Below are 18,291 nucleotides of genomic sequence, written 5' to 3' on the forward strand. Positions count from 1 at the left end.
TTCCACTGTGAAATATGACCCGAATGTACCCCAATAATAATAATAATAATAATAATAATAATAATAATAATATTAATAATAGTATTAATAATAATAATACTAATAATAATATTAATAATAATAATAATAATAGTAGTAGTAATAATAATAATAATATTAATATTAAATTAGTTTTTGGGGAAAGTAAATGGCGCAGTATCTGTCTCATATATCGTTGGACACCTTAGCCGCGCCGTAAGGGAAGGGATAAAGGAGGGAGTGAAAGAAGAAAGGAAGAAGAGGTGCCGTAGTGGAGGGCTCCGGAATAATTTCGACCACCTGGGGATCTTAAACGTGCACTGACATCGCACAGCACACGGGCGCCTTAGCGTTTTTCCTCCATAAAAATGCAGCCGCCGCGGTCGGGTTCGAACCCGGGAACGACGCAACGACGCAGCGTGTTCGCGCTTCCCGCCATTGTAGGAGCTGCCATCTTCCGACGGAACTGCGAAGACGGGACTGTTATCGCCACATCGCGTGGGCGTTGATCTTGGCTGGCCGAATCACTTTGGCAGCAGCGGCGACGAGGCCGGACGTTAATGCGACGTGCTTCTGTATTCACAGGTGCCCGTTGATCTACACCTATCCCGACGAGGACTTACGTTGACACAGAAGCAAGCTTGCCTGGCGGAGAAGATCTGGGAACAGCACTCCGAACTTGGAAATGTGCAGCGCATTCTTCAACGACGCAGCGTGTTCGCGCTTCCCGCCATTGTAGGAGCTGCCATCTTCTGACGGAACTGCGAAGACGGGACTGTTATCGCCACATCGCGTGGGCGTTGATCTTGGCTGGCCTAATCACTTTGGCAGCAGCGGCGACGGAGGCCGGACGTTAATGCGACGTGCTTCTGTATTCACAGGTGCCCGTTGATCTACACCTATCCCGACGAGGACTTACGTTGACACAGAAGCAAGCTTGCCTGGCGGAGAAGATCTGGGAACAGCACTCCGAACTTGGAAATGTGCAGCGCATTCTTCAACGACGCAGCGTGTTCGCGCTTCCCGCCATTGTAGGAGCTGCCATCTTCCGACGGAACTGCGAAGACGGGACTGTTATCGCCACATCGCGTGGGCGTTGATCTTGGCTGGCCTAATCACTTTGGCAGCAGCGACGACGGAGGCCGGACGTTAATGCGACGTGCTTCTGTATTCACAGGTTCGTGGAATACCTTTTGGTTTTTCAGTAGAATAAGCCTATGCGCTCCTACCGCTGCTGCTGCCAAAAAGTGTGTTGTGACGTTCTTGTGTCTTCCTTTGATTGCCTTGGATGGTCGTGTTAGCACAGTATTTCACTGCTGCCACTGAACAGTAACATGAATAGAAGTAATAGTGAACAGCATGGTGATTTGGCTACAACCATTACAGAGAAGCAGCCTAATAGTATAAAAGAAGTTGTAAAAGTCCTTACAGATCTGGTAGTAAGGCTTGATATGTTTGCCAAAGAAATGAAGAGCGATGTAGCAAAAGTGACGAGTTCAAATGCCGAGATGAGAAAGGAACTTGCCGACGCCTATGAATCCATGAACCATATAAACAGTGTATTCGAGAATTTCAGAAAGAATGTTGAAGGCTTCCGTCAAGAGCTTGAAGAGGTGAAGAGTCAGAACGCCAGTAGCAAAATAGAAACCGAACGGCTAAGCGAAGAACTCAGAGAAGCCAGGAAGGAGATTGTGGAACTAAAGCAGTATAGCAGGAGCATGAACGTTGAAATTCGGGGGCTACCTATGGTTAAAGACGAAGACCTGCGGAAGGCGGTTGGGGACATTGCGCTCAACCTTGGTGCCTCTGTCTCGGAGGGTGACATCGATGTGGTTCACCGTGTGCGGTCGAAAGATAAGGGTAAACCTAACGTTATTGTGAAGTTTTGTACTAAGACTGCCCGAAATAGATTGATTGCTGCTGCTAGGAAGAAAAGGATCAATTCCGGGGATCTGGGATTCGAGGGCGAGGAGCCAGTGTATATTAATGAGCATCTCTGTGTGGAAACTAAACATCTACTCACCAAAGCCCGTCAACTCAAGAAAGACAAAGGCTGGAAGTTCATTTGGGTGGAACAAGGGAAAATCTTGATGAGGAAAGTGGAAAAGTCGTCTGTCCTACACATTGCGTCAGAGGACGACTTAGGGAGAGTAGACTGACCGAATCAAGGGTAGCATCTTGTTTTGTGTTCTTTGTTTTTTTTTAAAGGCAGAAAATGCCGTACACTATTTCTCAAATAGACCAACTGATAGAAAACGGGGACACATTCTCAATTCTACACTGTAATGTTCGAAGCCTACGTAAAAACCTCAATGAATTGACTGGATATATTTCTCGCCATAAGTCTACTTTCGATTTAATTGCTTTAAGTGAAACTTGGTTGAGGAAAAATGAGACCATTTCAATCCCCGGCTATAAATTATTGTCACTCCCACGGGAGTCGCATGCAAGAGGAGGTGGTGTAGCCTTATTCATTAAACAAAACATTGCATTTCGGGCCCTTTCTACAGCATCTGTTAGCGACGATTGTATAGAAGCACTCTTTATCAAACTGGCAAATGGCATAATAGTTGGAGTGGTGTACCGCCCCCCAAGTTCATCACTGGGGTCTTTCACTGAAAGGTTTGAAACATCCCTCACTTCGTTATCGCGTGGGCCTAACGGTAGGATTATTATTGTTGGTGACTTTAACATTGATGCCACATCAGACACACAAAATGATTACACATTGTTGCTGGAATCCTTCAACTTACATAATCTAATAGCTGAACCCACCCGGATTACCACCACCACAAGTACACTGATTGACCATGTCCTCTGTAGCAGGGATGACATTGTTTGTGCTGGTGTGTGCTCTGTTCCAATTTCCGACCATTTGCCAATATTTGCTGCCCTGGAAAATAAGGCTCCAGAGGGTGTGAAGCATAATCACACTAAACATCATAAAAAAATAAATCATGGCTTACTTCGCAACTTACTGGAACAAACAGATTTCTCTGCTGCATATGACGGTAATGTTGACACAGAATTTAACAATTTTATTGACGCCCTTCAAAGTATAATTGCACAATGTAGTGGGAAAACATGCATAAGAAACTACAAGAAACCTGTTTGCCCGTGGATGACAAAATCCATTCTTGATGATCTAAAGAAAAAAGTACTGGTATAAAAAATGGAAACAGAATAAAAGAAATGAATATTACCTTACCCAATTTAGGCTCCTTAGGAATTCCACAGTCTCCATGATAAGAAAAAGAAAAAAGGAATATTACTCCTTCCTTATTCTGCAAGCAAATGGAAATACAGCGAAAATGTGGAACATCGTAAAGGATGCTATTCGCCCTACCTCTAAGCAACAAGTACAACCTGATGTAATTGATCAGGATGTGGCAGACATATTTAACGATTACTTTGTAAATTTCGGGCCTCTCTTAGCCCAGCAGCTGATCCCGATAACTGATCCTAGCAATCTTATAAACCCTGTTATAAATAGTTTTGTAATGAAAGAGCTCGAGCTGGGCGAGATTGTTAGCGTGGTAAGCACACTTCAAGTAAGCAAATCCCCGGGTCTGGACGCCATTCCAGTAAAAATAATCAAAGATAATATTGACATATTAGCCATGCACCTATTACACCTATTTACGCACTCTATAGAAGGTTCAATATTTCCTGCAAGACTAAAAGTAGCTAAAGTCGTGCCTATCCATAAAGAAGGGGAACTGTCGGAACCGAGTAATTATAGGCCAATTTCAGTCCCTGGTGTCATCAATACAGTTTTTGAAAAAATACTATGTATACGCATAAAGAAATTTATAGGTAAGTTTAATATTATATGCCCAAGTCAGCATGGCTTCACGCCGCATAGATCAACAGCATCCGCAGTCCTTGTCCTATCGCAAATGATAAATACTGCCCTCAACGATAATAAGATTGCCATAGTGGTGTATTTAGATATTAAAAAGGCATTCGATACGGTTAATCATACAATCCTTGTTGATAAACTCAGTAAGTATGGCTTCCGAGGGAAAATGTTAGATTTTTTCAATAGTTACCTTACAAACCGCGTACAGCATGTTGTAATGAATAACGTGATTTCTGGGGCGCAGGTTGTGCTGACTGGGGTACCACAGGGCTCAGTCCTGGGACCAATGTTTTTCTCGCTTTATGTAAATGACCTCCCGTCTATACTAAAACATTCTTAAGCAGTGATGTACGCTGATGACACAGCTTTAATATTTATAGGAGACACAATCGATGAACTCAACAAAAAGATAAACGAAGAGATGGAAATGGTTCTTAACTGGTTTACTAACAACCACCTCTCCGTTAACATTCAGAAAACCAAATATACTTTGTTCCGCTCTAGGGGAAAAAAATTAAACTACCAAAATGTTGCTTTGTATTTAAATAACCAGTCAATACAAGAAGTAAGCAGTTTTAAATATCTTGGCGTATATTTTGATTCTGATATGCACTGGAAGAATCAAGTAAAGCAAGTTTGCTCAAAGCTGGCATATGGTTGTCATATTTTATAACAAGCGCGAGAACGCTTTAATTTCTCTATACTCCGAATACTCTACTTTGCTTTTATACAAAGCCAGCTAATCTACTGCATGGAGTCATGGGGTAACACATACACCACATATCTCGAACCTGTAATCCGATTGCAGAAGAGAGTGATAAGAATAATTACTTATTCAAAATATACTGACTCTACTGAACCACTTTTCAAGTCCACCGGCATTCTACCTTTCCATTCCATGTATACATTAAAGATAGCCCAGACAATTCATAAAATACTACAGCTCAATGAACCGCTTCCCCACAGTATCTTTATAACTCCTAAAAGGGAGACTAGGGCTGCTAGTGCAAAACATTTCAATTTGCCCACCTGTCACAATACTTACGGGCAAAGATTATTAGAATTCAATGGAGTTTTAATCTGGAATGGCATTCCTAATGAGGTTAAAACAGAAACAAATTTTGTGCAATCCCTCAAAATGTTCCTGATGAATATGTGTAGTATATGGTATAAATTTTTACTTTTTGTTTCGAAGAGAAATATGTTTTTTGTGAGCGTTTTGTTTGTATTCCTGTATTTTTTTCTCCGTAAATCTTATAACGTTCTAATTTTCATTTTAGGAATAGAAATGTTCGTTTCCGCGTGCTGCAAATATGTTGTATTGTATTGTGTTGAACCCGAAACTAGCCCCTGGCTATGGGTCCAGTTATTATTGTACATATTGAATTGTGCTCAGTTTCATTTTCGAATAAAAAAAAAACTCCGGATCAGTAGTCGAGCGCCCTAACCACTGAGCCACCGCGGCGGGTTGTACCCCAGTTTGAGTTGTAAAATTTCACCCGATTGTTACCACCTCTCCCCATTCCAGAAAAATAAATCATTCTAGTATAATAAACCGTTCTAGTATAAGAGACGTAGGTTGACAAGCTATATGTACTGCTGCAGTGCCATCGAGCACAAGGAAAACAAATATTTCAGCCGAACTAGCTGTCAAAGGCCTGGTAGGTTGTTTTTGCGTGTCTGTGTGATTGCAGAAGTAAAAGTGCGTTAGACATCTTCAGTTGTTAGAAGTGACATTTCGGTTCTTACTCAGTTTCTAACCGTCTTATGGCCGGTTCTTCTGGCTGTTTTCTTTAACTTGGCGACTTGCGAAAAGTACGCCCTATACACACTTAAGGCATTTAACCTAGATGTCACCAAAACGTGTACTTGGAGACCAGAAGTAGTACTGATCTGAGTAGAAGGTCACCTATTGCTTGAATGCTATCATTTGAGCGTATTTATTTGACAACAGGGTTTTATGTGAGAACCATGAATTATGAGGCACGAGGTAGCGAGGCTGTTTGGTTTGAATCCGACAGCCTGTGGTTATATTACGTGGCGTGAGATTTCAGCACATTCTTTTTTCGGCTCCATAAAAATGTGATCCGCCCTATCGTTTTCCAATCCCAGACAGATGTTCAGGAACCGAACGCAAGTAACAGTGCGCTACACAGTTTAGATTTAAGCGAGAAATGTAATTTCGTTGGAGGGGAGGTACTAAAAATGTGCAAGTCAATTTGTACGGATGAATTTTATTCAATTCATTTATCTTTCAGAGCGGTTACAAAGACAACTCTGAGCCTTTAGCCCTCTTCACGGACAGTGACGAGACAGTCGGGCCACAAGTCCGCAGTCATTTCTGGCTCGTCAAGGGTTCGTGGCACTGTGTGCCAGGTTTACAGGGAGTTGGCCTTATCCAACACATTCTATATCGAGCCGAAAGGGGGCGGTACAAGTACTTAAGAATCATTTTGGTGCAAATTTCGAAGAAAAAAATCTATGTCCTTTGAAACAATCGCGAGTAAGTACTCACTTTTAGAAAACACTGTATTTTAAATAGAAACGTTGCCACAGCTTTATTATGCATTCCTGAGTTACGACAATGGTTAGCTGGTGGGGGTAGTAGTGGTACATCGGTTGAAAGGAGAAAAGCAAAAAAGAGAAAAGGATGATTAATGCTTCATTCCTATTCTGCATGAAAGTTTTTTTTTGCAAAAGAGACATCTGTATTTTGAGCGGCGTCGACGTGGGAGGAGTCACGTTTGCATGAATTCCAATAAAAAAAAGAGTAACTATCGCAAAGCTACCATGGTGGCTAGTTGGGTGTTCCTCCTGATGCATTGGGCACGTTGTACTTACTCACTACGTACGTCAAACAAGTGAAGAAAAGAGAGACGAAACAGGACATGCGCCGACTTCAACCACTTCACTTTGTTAGTTCGCGCACGTTGTCTGGTTCAATTTTTGTCTTAGTGCCTTAATACAGCACGCTGGATAGATTCCGTATGAGTCACTGGTACACAATACCCGTGTCGCTTGGCTTCTGTTGTTTTATAGGACAAATATCTCATTATAAATTTAGGATTTTTAATCGAATCAGTAAAGCTATACTGAGCTTCCCAAGCTACTCCTGGCCGGATACTCGGCTCATTAACGGTGAAATGCTTGGGAAATTGGTCTTTGACCTTACCTTCAGAAAACGAAAAATACCTTGTGCCATGGCGCTGTGTGGCTGCAGATGCCATTGCTCCATAAAAATTCATCATCATCATAATCATCATCCATCATCCATCATCTATCATCTATCATCAATCATCAATCATCAATCATCAATCATCTATCATCTATCATCTATCATCTATCATCTATCATCTATCATCTATCATCTATCATCTATCATCTATCATCTATCATCTATCATCTATCATCTATCATCTATCATCTATCATCTATCATCTATCATCTATCATCTATCATCTATCATTTATCATTTATCATTTATCGTCTATCGTCTATCGTCTATCGTAATTTGTAATTTGTAATTTGTAATTTGTAATTTGTAATTTGTAATTTGCTTTTTGTTATTTGTTATTTGTAATTTGTAATTTGTAATTTGTAATTTTCGAATTTGTAATTTTCGAATTTGTAATTTGTAATTTTCGAATTTGTAATTTGTCAAACATTGACCATTTCAAACGTGTGTGCCGCGGTCGCAATGCAGTCTTTTGAAATTTTGCTGTAATCACATGCACCTTTTTCTTCAGCTGTAAAATGATGCCACTACAGAAAATCTTAACATTGCAGACAATCGGCAGTGCAAGTTACTGCTGGATAAAACTCTTGGGTCGGCATGTAATTTCGACCTCTAGAATGGTCTGTTTCGGAAACTGTATAATTAGATACTTTTGTTCAGCGAATATGGCTTATTTTCCTCTTGTGTCTCCACTGTTCAGTTAATAAAAAAATACAACGAATTCATTTCACAGTTTAAGGCAAACCCTTTATAAGCAAAAAAGCAAACAAAGTATACTGTGTGAATACAGGGCTTTTCTTATTCGGGTAAAATCCAATTTTGTGTGTTAAAAATTTATTTAAAACAATTTTCTTGCTGAAAAATAAGCCCTCTAAAATACTTACTTTTCTTGTGCCCAAACTGATTATACGGTAAGAAAAGTACGGTATTATCAGGTTGTGCTCATCTCAAAGGGATAATCTCTCAACTGATAATATTAAATTTATTTCCAGGCTTTTTACTTGCGACGGTGCTTAATTTGAATCAAAGGCCGAACATCTTTATTTGCAGATGAAAGCCGAAAACACAGGCACTCATGAGAGGCTCATGAACAAAAAATAGCACAAAAGGACACGAGAGACAAGCGCTATAGCGCTTCATCGTTCCTTTTCCGTCCTTTGTGTTCCTTTGGCACTATTTTTTCATTACGAGCTTTATCTAACCATCCAAACTTTCGGCTTTATTCATGAGAGGCATCGGCATCATTGTTTCACGCACTGCCCACGCGGACGACGCCATGCTTTGAGGATCTTCAGCGTTTAAAATGAATTCCATGACACTGAATGAATGTTGTTGGGGTGTACATGTGAGAGGCAGGCAGGTCTTGCACGGACGTGGAAGTGCTGCTTAGCAGATGGTAATATACGCACCGAAATAACTGCAATAAATGCGAAAAAAAAATGTCTGATTTCGTACAAGTATTCCAGGAGAACCCACCATTTACATATCGCTTACAAAATAATGTGCTAATAATAGTGGTTTATGTCCCTCAGAAAACCAGCGCTTATAGCGAGCTGCCTTCCACTGTGAAATATGACCCGAATGTACCCCAATAATAATAATAATAATAATAATAATAATAATAATAATAATAATAATAATAATAATAATAATAATAATAATAATAATAATAATAATAATAATAATAATAATAATAATAATAATAATAATAATAATAATAATAATAATAATAATTGGTTTTTGGGGAAAGTAAATGGCGCAGTATCTGTCTCATATATCGTTGGACACCTTAGCCGCGCCGTAAGGGAAGGGATAAAGGAGGGAGTGAAAGAAGAAAGGAAGAAGAGGTGCCGTAGTGGAGGGCTCCGGTATAATTTCGACCACCTGGGGATCTTAAACGTGCACTGACATCGCACAGCACACGGGCGCCTTAGCGTTTTTCCTCCATAAAAATGCAGCCACCGCGGTCGGGTTCGAACCCGGGAACGACGCAACGACGCAGCGTGTTCGCGCTTCCCGCCATTGTAGGAGCTGCCATCTTCCGACGGAACTGCGAAGACGGGACTGTTATCGCCACATCGCGTGGGCGTTGATCTTGGCTGGCCTAATCACTTTGGCAGCAGCGGCGACGGAGGCCGGACGTTAATGCGACGTGCTTCTGTATTCACAGGTGCCCGTTGATCTACACCTATCCCGACGAGGACTTACGTTGACACAGAAGCAAGCTTGCCTGGCGGAGAAGATCTGGGAACAGCACTCCGAACTTGGAAATGTGCAGCGCATTCTTCAACGACGCAGCGTGTTCGCGCTTCCCGCCATTGTAGGAGCTGCCATCTTCCGACGGAACTGCGAAGACGGGACTGTTATCGCCACATCGCGTGGGCGTTGATCTTGGCTGGCCTAATCACTTTGGCAGCAGCGGCGACGGAGGCCGGACGTTAATGCGACGTGCTTCTGTATTCACAGGTTGGTGGAATACCTTTTGGTTTTTCAGTAGAATAAGCCTATGCGCTCCTACCGCTGCTGCTGCCAAAAAGTGTGTTGTGACGTTCTTGTGTCTTCCTTTGATTGCCTTGGATGGTCGTGTTAGCACAGTATTTCACTGCTGCCACTGAACAGTAACATGAATAGAAGTAATAGTGAACAGCATGGTGATTTGGCTGCAACCATTACAGAGAAGCAGCCTAATAGTATAAAAGAAGTTGTAAAAGTCCTTACAGATCTGGTAGTAAGGCTTGATATGTTTGCCAAAGAAATGAAGAGCGATGTAGCAAAAGTGACGAGTTCAAATGCCGAGATGAGAAAGGAACTTGCCGACGCCTGTGAATCCATGAACCATATAAACAGTGTATTTGAGAATTTCAGAAAGAATGTTGAAGGCTTCCGTCAAGAGCTTGAAGAGGTGAAGAGTCAGAACGCCAGTAGCAAAATAGAAACCGAACGGCTAAGCGAAGAACTCAGAGAAGCCAGGAAGGAGATTGTGGAACTAAAGCAGTATAGCAGGAGCATGAACGTTGAAATTCGGGGGCTACCTATGGTTAAAGACGAAGACCTGCGGAAGGCGGTTGGGGACATTGCGCTCAACCTTGGTGCCTCTGTCTCGGAGGGTGACATCGATGTGGTTCACCGTGTGCGGTCGAAAGATAAGGGTAAACCTAATGTTATTGTGAAGTTTTGTACTAGGACTGCCCGAAATAGATTGATTGCTGCTGCTAGGAAGAAAAGGATCAATTCCGGGGATCTGGGATTCGAGGGCGAGGAGCCAGTGTATATTAATGAGCATCTCTGTGTGGAAACTAAACGTCTACTCACCAAAGCCCGTCAACTCAAGAAAGACAAAGGCTGGAAGTTCATTTGGGTGGAACAAGGGAAAATCTTGATGAGGAAAGTGGAAAAGTCGTCTGTCCTACACATTGCGTCAGAGGACGACTTAGGGAGAGTAGACTGACCGAATCAAGGGTAGCATCTTGTTTTGTGTTCTTTGTTTTTTTTTAAAGGCAGAAAATGCCGTACACTATTTCTCAAATAAACCAACTGATAGAAAACGGGGACACATTCTCAATTCTACACTGTAATGTTCGAAGCCTACGTAAAAACCTCAATGAATTGACTGGATATATTTCTCACCATAAGTCTACTTTCGATTTAATTGCTTTAAGTGAAACTTGGTTGAGGAAAAATGAGACCATTTCAATCCCCAGCTATAAATTATTGTCACTCCCACGGGAGTCGCATGCAAGAGGAGGTGGTGTAGCCTTATTCATTAAACAAAACATTGCATTTCGGGCCCTTTTTACAGCATCTGTTAGCGACGATTGTATAGAAGCACTCTTTATCAAACTGGCAAATGGCATAATAGTTGGAGTGGTGTACCGCCCCCCAAGTTCATCACTGGGGTCTTTCACTGAAAGGTTTGAAACATCCCTCACTTCGTTATCGCGTGGGCCTAACGGTAGGATTATTATTGTTGGTGACTTTAACATTGATGCCACATCAGACACACAAAATGATTACACATTGTTGCTGGAATCCTTCAACTTACATAATCTAATAGCTGAACCTACCCGGATTACCACCACCACAAGTACACTGATTGACCATGTCCTTTGTAGCAGGGATGACATTGTTTGTGCTGGTGTGTGCTCTGTTCCAATTTCCGACCATTTGCCAATATTTGCTGCCCTGGAAAATAAGGCTCCAGAGGGTGTGAAGAATAATTACACTAAACATCATAAAAAAATAAATCATGGCTTACTTCGCAACTTACTGGAACAAACAGATTTCTCTGCTGCATATGACGGTAATGTTGACAAAGAATTTAACAATTTTATTGACGCCCTTCAAAGTATAATTGCACAATGTAGTGAGAAAACATGCATAAGAAACTACAAGAAACCTGTTTGCCCGTGGATGACAAAATCCATTCTTGATGATCTAAAGAAAAAAGTACTGGTATAAAAAATGGAAACAGAATAAAAGAAATGAATATTTCTTACCCAATTTAAGCTCCTTAGGAATTCCACAGTCTCCATGATGAGAAAATATATACAGATAATAAAATAATAATACACACTAAATCATACAAAAATAATACAGAAATGCAATACATTAGGGTTGTTCGAACCGACATAATATTACATCAAACGGAACCAGAAGTAAGCATTTGGTCGTCTAGGACACAACGTTAAACAAAAAGAAAGACGAACAGATGCGTTTAAAACCCCTGGGCGTGGAACTATTTTTAGCGGCATCTATTACAAACGGATGAGAATTACACATCAACAGGATTTGGTGCAGGCCTATTTACCACAACAGAAGTCTGACGCAAGCTGTAACCAGTAGATCTATTTTGGTACGTGTTAAAAAAATTAATGTAATTTGATTTTATTTCGTTATAAATAAACACACATATTTTGAGTTCATACATGGTTTTCACAGGGATCATTCGAGACTGTGTATTTGCCGAGCAACTATTTGTGTTGTTTCCTGCAGGTAAAAGAAACCGAGCTGCACGCGACTGCAGGGCTGATATTTTTTCTAAGTCAGTTTTGTTACAAGTACCCCAGATAAGAAGACAATAACTGATGCGAGAATGGATAAGAGAGAAATAAAACTGTCTTTTCAGCCAGCAAGGTATACGATCTCGAAGCCGGGAAAGCATACCAATAGCTCTCGCTATCTTGACACGGGTGTGGTCTATGTGGTCGCTCCAGCCTAGGCTGTGATGGAATTTAACTCCTAGAAAGGAATGGGAGCTGACACGCTCAAGGTAGCAAGAGCCGTAACGAAGCTTAAAATCGTAATCAATTGGCTTGTTTTTTGCCCAAAAAAGCATAAATTTAGTTTTTTTCTCGTTGAGTTCAAGACTATTTAAGTTTAGCCATACACTAAGATTTAATAGCCACGTGTTAGCAGTGTTTTCAAGTTCTTTAAGATTTGTTCCAGAGAAGAATACATTCGTATCCTCTGCATATAATACTATATCATCAGTTTGAGGAATGTCTTATCCTTGTGTTTTATGCGCTTGAAAAGGTCATTCGTAATGCATTCTTTTCTTGCTTTCTTGTGCCGAACAATTGTTGTGAGTGGGAAAGCAGCATCGTAACAAATTTGTAATTCGGACATAAAAATATCGTAGGATACAGATGGATCGGATTCCTTATATATGTTCGCCCAGTTCAAGTTTTAAACAAGTGAATGAAAGGTCTTTTTACCGCCGTCATTGATGATACGGATAGTATTATTTGTGCACTGTGTACGCGTGGCGATCGGTAATGCTACAAAAATTGGTAGATGATCGCTCAATCCTGATCAAAGTACACCGGAGCAACTAGCAGACTTAGAAAAATCTGTGAAACATAAGTCGATCAGCGTACTTGTATTCGATGTGACTCTCGTAGGCTGTTCAATGACGTTCTCACAACCATTTTTAAGCATAATTTCAAGAAGTTTAACTTCAGCAGGGTTATTAGAGTTAAGATCGATATTAAAGTCCCCTTTGATCACCTAATGCCTCTTCCAGGAATTGACAAAATCCATGAGTGATTCAGTGTAGTTTAAAAAGATTCACAGCGTGCCCTGGGGCGGTCGGTAAATGCATACGATGGCAATGCTTTTGCACATGATGGCAACAGTTTCAAAGTCGTCACACATGCAAGTAAAGTCGTCTATGGTATCATAGTGAAAACAGTCGCGGATAAATAGGGACACCCCTCCACCACGTTTTTGCTCACGATACCCGGAAAAATTCGTAACGTCAGTGACACTTGAGAACCATGTTTCTGAAAAAGCCAAGAAATCAAAGGAACACTGTAGTTGTGAGAGTTACGTACCGACGTCATCTTGTTTGTTCCTCAGACTCTGTGTATTTAAATGAAAAAAAGAAAGCCCCTTTTCAAGAAAACACTTGTTACTTTTCACCAGATCATTGAACGAAGTTGTCGTGTGGTACGCCATCTTGATTTTTTGAAATCAAAATACCTGTCGTCACTGATCTAAACAATTTTGCTCAGGTCATTTTCGGTTGCAATCCTGATAGCACTTGCTTTTGCTTGTTTTCTTACAAACACTTTTCCCTCAGAAGTCCACACGAATTTGTAGTCATTTTCCTTTGCCCTTATCTTCGCCAGCCATAGCAATCGCCTGTTCATTGCTGTCAAGTTTTCATAGAAGCTGATGTTGGTCAACTTTTCTTGGGCGCACTTGCGTGCTTCAAACTATTTGCTCCTCAGGGCTCGGTTGGGAAACCTTACAATCACCACAGGCATTTTGTCCTTTCTGGGGGGCAAACGATGCACATGTTCAACGTTGCTATCGGATAAATCAGGGAGCTCCAATTTTCGGGCAATCTTGTTAATTTCAGCCATGAAGTCTTAATTTTCTCTCAGCTCATTGTAATTGAAATTCAAATTGTAATTGTAATTGTAATGGAAATTGAAATTGAAATTGAAGGTAAATTGAAATTGAAAGTTAAATTTAAATTGAAAGTTAAATTGAAATTGAAAGTTAAATTGAAATTGAAAGTTAAATTGAAATTGAAAGTTAAATTGAAATTGAAATTGAAATTGAGAGGTAAATTGAAATTGAAAGTTAAATTGAAAGTTAAATTGAAAGTTAAATTGAAAGTTAAAGGTAAAGTTAAATTGAAAGTTAAATTGAAAGTTAAAGTTAAAGTTAAATTGAAAGTTAAAGTTAAAGTTAAATTGAAAGTTAAATTGAAAATTAAATTGAAAGATAAATTGGAAGTTAAATAGAAAGTTAAATTGAAATTGAAAGTTATATTGAAATTGAAATTGAAAGTTAAATTGAAATTGAAATTGAAGGTAAATTGAAATTGAAAGTTAAATTGAATTTTTTTTGTTTATTTCTCCTTTGGGCAACATACAGGTATTGCCCACGAGGCAAGACAAAAGGAGGTGCTAAACCTCCTGACTGGGTCTTGTCCTCGCTTGGGTACAGCAGCAGGAGCGGTATTGCATTACACAACAAAAAAAGGTTGTCCTTGCCATCACTTACACAACAGACGCATCATAAACAGTTCTTGTAAATATATACAGATAATAAAATAATAATACACACTAAATCATACAAAAATAATACAGAAAGGCCATACATTAGGGTTGTTCGAACCGACATAATATTACATCAAACGGAACCAGAAGTAAGCATTTGGTCGTCTAGGACACAACGTTAAACAAAAAGAAAGACGAACAGATGCGTTTAAAACCCCTGGGCGTGGAACTATTTTTAGCTGCATCTATTACAAACGGATGAGAATTACACATCAACAGGATTTGGTGCTCAATTGATTGTGTTCCGTAGTTAGCACGAGGCCTATTTACCACAACAGAAGTCTGACGCAAGCTGTAACCAGTAGATCTATTTTGGTACGTGTTAAAAAAATTAACGTAATTTGATTTTATTTCCTTATAAATAAACACACATATTTTGAGTTCATACATGGTTTTCACAGGGATCATTCGAGACTGTGTATTTGCCGAGCAACTATTTGTGTTGTTTCCTGCAGGTAAAAGAAACCGAGCTGCACGCGACTGCAGGGCTGATATTTTTTCTAAGTCAGTTTTGTTACAAGTACCCCAGATAAGAAGACAATAACTGATGCGAGAATGGATAAGAGAGAAATAAAACTGTCTTTTCAGCCAGCAAGGTATACGATCTCGAAGCCGGGAAAGCATACCAATAGCTCTCGCTATCTTGACACGGGTGTGGTCTATGTGGTCGCTCCAGCCTAGGCTGTGATGGAATTTAACTCCTAGAAAGGAATGGGAGCTGACACGCTCAAGGTAGCAAGAGCCGTAACGAAGCTTAAAATCGTAATCAATTGGCTTGTTTTTTGCCCAAAAAAGCATAAATTTAGTTTTTTTCTCGTTGAGTTCAAGACTATTTAAGTTTAGCCATACACTAAGATTTAATAGCCACGTGTTAGCAGTGTTTTCAAGTTCTTTAAGATTTGTTCCAGAGAAGAATACATTCGTATCGTCTGCATATAATACTATATCATCAGTTTGAGGAATGCCTTATCCTTGTGTTTTATGCGCTTGAAAAGGTCATTCGTAATGCATTCTTTTCTTGCTTTCTTGTGCCGAACAATTGTTGTGAGTGGGAAAGCAGCATCGTAACAAATTTGTAATTCGGACATAAAAATATCGTAGGATACAGATGGATCGGGTTCCTTATATATGTTCGCCCAGTTCAAGTTTTAAACAAGTGAATGAAAGGTCTTTTTACCGCCGTCATTGATGATACGGATAGTATTATTTGTGCACTGTGTACGCGTGGCGATCGGTAATGCTACAAAAATTGGTAGATGATCGCTCAATCCTGATCAAAGTACACCGGAGCAACTAGCAGACTTAGAAAAATCTGTGAAACATAAGTCGATCAGCGTACTTGTATTCGATGTGACTCTCGTAGGCTGTTCAATGACGTTCTCACAACCATTTTGAAGCATAATTTCAAGAAGTTGAACTTCAGCAGGGTTATTAGAGTTAAGATCGATATTAAAGTCCCCTATGATCACTCTATGCCTCTTCCGGGAATTGACAAAATCCATGAGTGATTCAATGTAGTTTAAAAAGATTGACAGCGTGCCCTGGGGCGGTCGGTAAATGCATACGATGGCAATGTTTTTGCACATGATGGCAACAGTTTCAAAGTCGTCTATGGTATCATAGTGAAAACAGTCGCGGATAAATAGGGACAGCCCTCCACCACGTTTTTGCTCACGATAAACTGAAACGTGACTGTACCCGGAAAAATTCGTAACATCAGTGACACTTGAGAACCATGTTTCTGAAAAAGCCATGAAATCAAAGGAACATTGTAGTTGTGAGAGGTATGTACCGACGTCATCTTGTTTGTTCCTCAGACTCTGTGTATTTAAATGAAAAAAAGAAAGCCCCTTTTCAAGAAAACACTTGTTACTTTTCACCAGATCATTGAACGAAGTTGTCGTGTGGTACGCCATCTTGATTTTTTGAAATCAAAATACCTGTCGTCACTGATCTAAACAATTTTGCTCAGGTCATTTTCGGTTGCAATCCTGATAGCACTTGCTTTTGCTTGTTTTCTTACAAACACTTTACCCTCAGAAGTCCACACGAATTTGTAGTCATTTTCCTTTGCCCTTATCTTCGCCAGCCATAGCAATCGCCTGTTCATTGCTGTCAAGTTTTCATAGAAGCTGATGTTGGTCAACTTTTCTTGGGCGCACTTGCGTGCTTCAAACTATTTGCGCCTGAGGGCTCGGTTGGAAAACCTTACAATCCCCACAGGTCTTCTGTCCTTTCTGGGGGGCAAACGATGCACATGTTCAACGTTGCTATCGGATAAATCAGGGAGCTCCAATTTTCGGGCAATCTTGTTAATTTCAGCCATGAAGTCTTCATTTTCTCTCAGCTCATTGTAATTGAAATTGAAATTGTAATTGTAATTATAATTATAATTGTAATTAAATTGTAATTGTAATTGTAATGGAAATTGAAATTGAAATTGTAATTGAAATTGAAATTGAAATTTATTGCCACATCATATTGAAATGCATACAAAATTGGGCCTGTCAAAGCCAAAAGGAGGCTTTCAGGACTAGGCCCGGCAACATCGGCGAGCGAAAAGTGATGGCAATACAAGTCACATAATAAAGTACTACACTGAATACATATTATGAAGAGAAAAAAAACTACAAATCTCAAGTGTCATTTGTTTTCTGGCGGAAACACTTTTCACAGAGTTTTAATCATGCGTTTAATAGTTGCCTTAGAAGTAACGGATAACACATCATCAGGAAGGCTATTGAAAAATGTAGCGACGTATACACAGCGTCTTGCTTTGCCCTATCTGGTCGCGTATCTATGGACCTTAAAGCGTTGGCCTTTACGTAGCGTTCTGGCCACAACTGATTTTGTCTTGAAGGCAGGATTCCAGAAGTGTCGGAGAACAACGGTTTGTTTATATAAGCGGTCAAAGGAAGGAAGACCAAGGATATTAAATAAGTTATCTGAAGGTGGAAAGGAATATGCATATGCGGTACTACTACTACTACTACTACTACTACTACTACTACTACTACTACTACTAATAATAATAATAATAATAATAATAATAATAATGACGATGACGATGACGATGATTATGTTGCTGATGACGATGACGAAGATGATTATGTTGCTGATGATGATGACGATGATGATTAGGTTGCTGATGTTGATGACGATGATGATTATGTTGCTGATGATGATGACGATGATGATTATGTTGCTGATGATGATGACGATGATAATAATAATAGCAATGATATGTACAGCAGGTTTCATCGTAATCTGCAAAATATGGGATGGCATACCTCCGGGACGCCGCCTTCATTCGGTATTAAAGAGCGTCTCCTCGTACCATGCGGCCATGCGGATAGCGGCTAACAGGGGAATGCCTTATGAGGAGAGACAAGTCGACTCTGCTCCACAACGCTGCTAGATACAAAACAAAAATTTATGAAGGAATAAGAAGGAAATAGGACTCTATCTCCAACCCAGGGAGTTAACATGAACGCAGTGAGATCCATAAAAATACTATCACATGAGCCAGAGTTAGCTTGTAATGTTTTCGTGTTGTTGTTGCTCTTCTGCACCCTGCATCCTTCCAATCAATGGATCTTCTAATG

This window comes from Amblyomma americanum, chromosome 8 (genome assembly GCF_052857255.1).
Source record: "Amblyomma americanum isolate KBUSLIRL-KWMA chromosome 8, ASM5285725v1, whole genome shotgun sequence".
Classification (NCBI taxonomy): domain Eukaryota; kingdom Metazoa; phylum Arthropoda; class Arachnida; order Ixodida; family Ixodidae; genus Amblyomma; species Amblyomma americanum.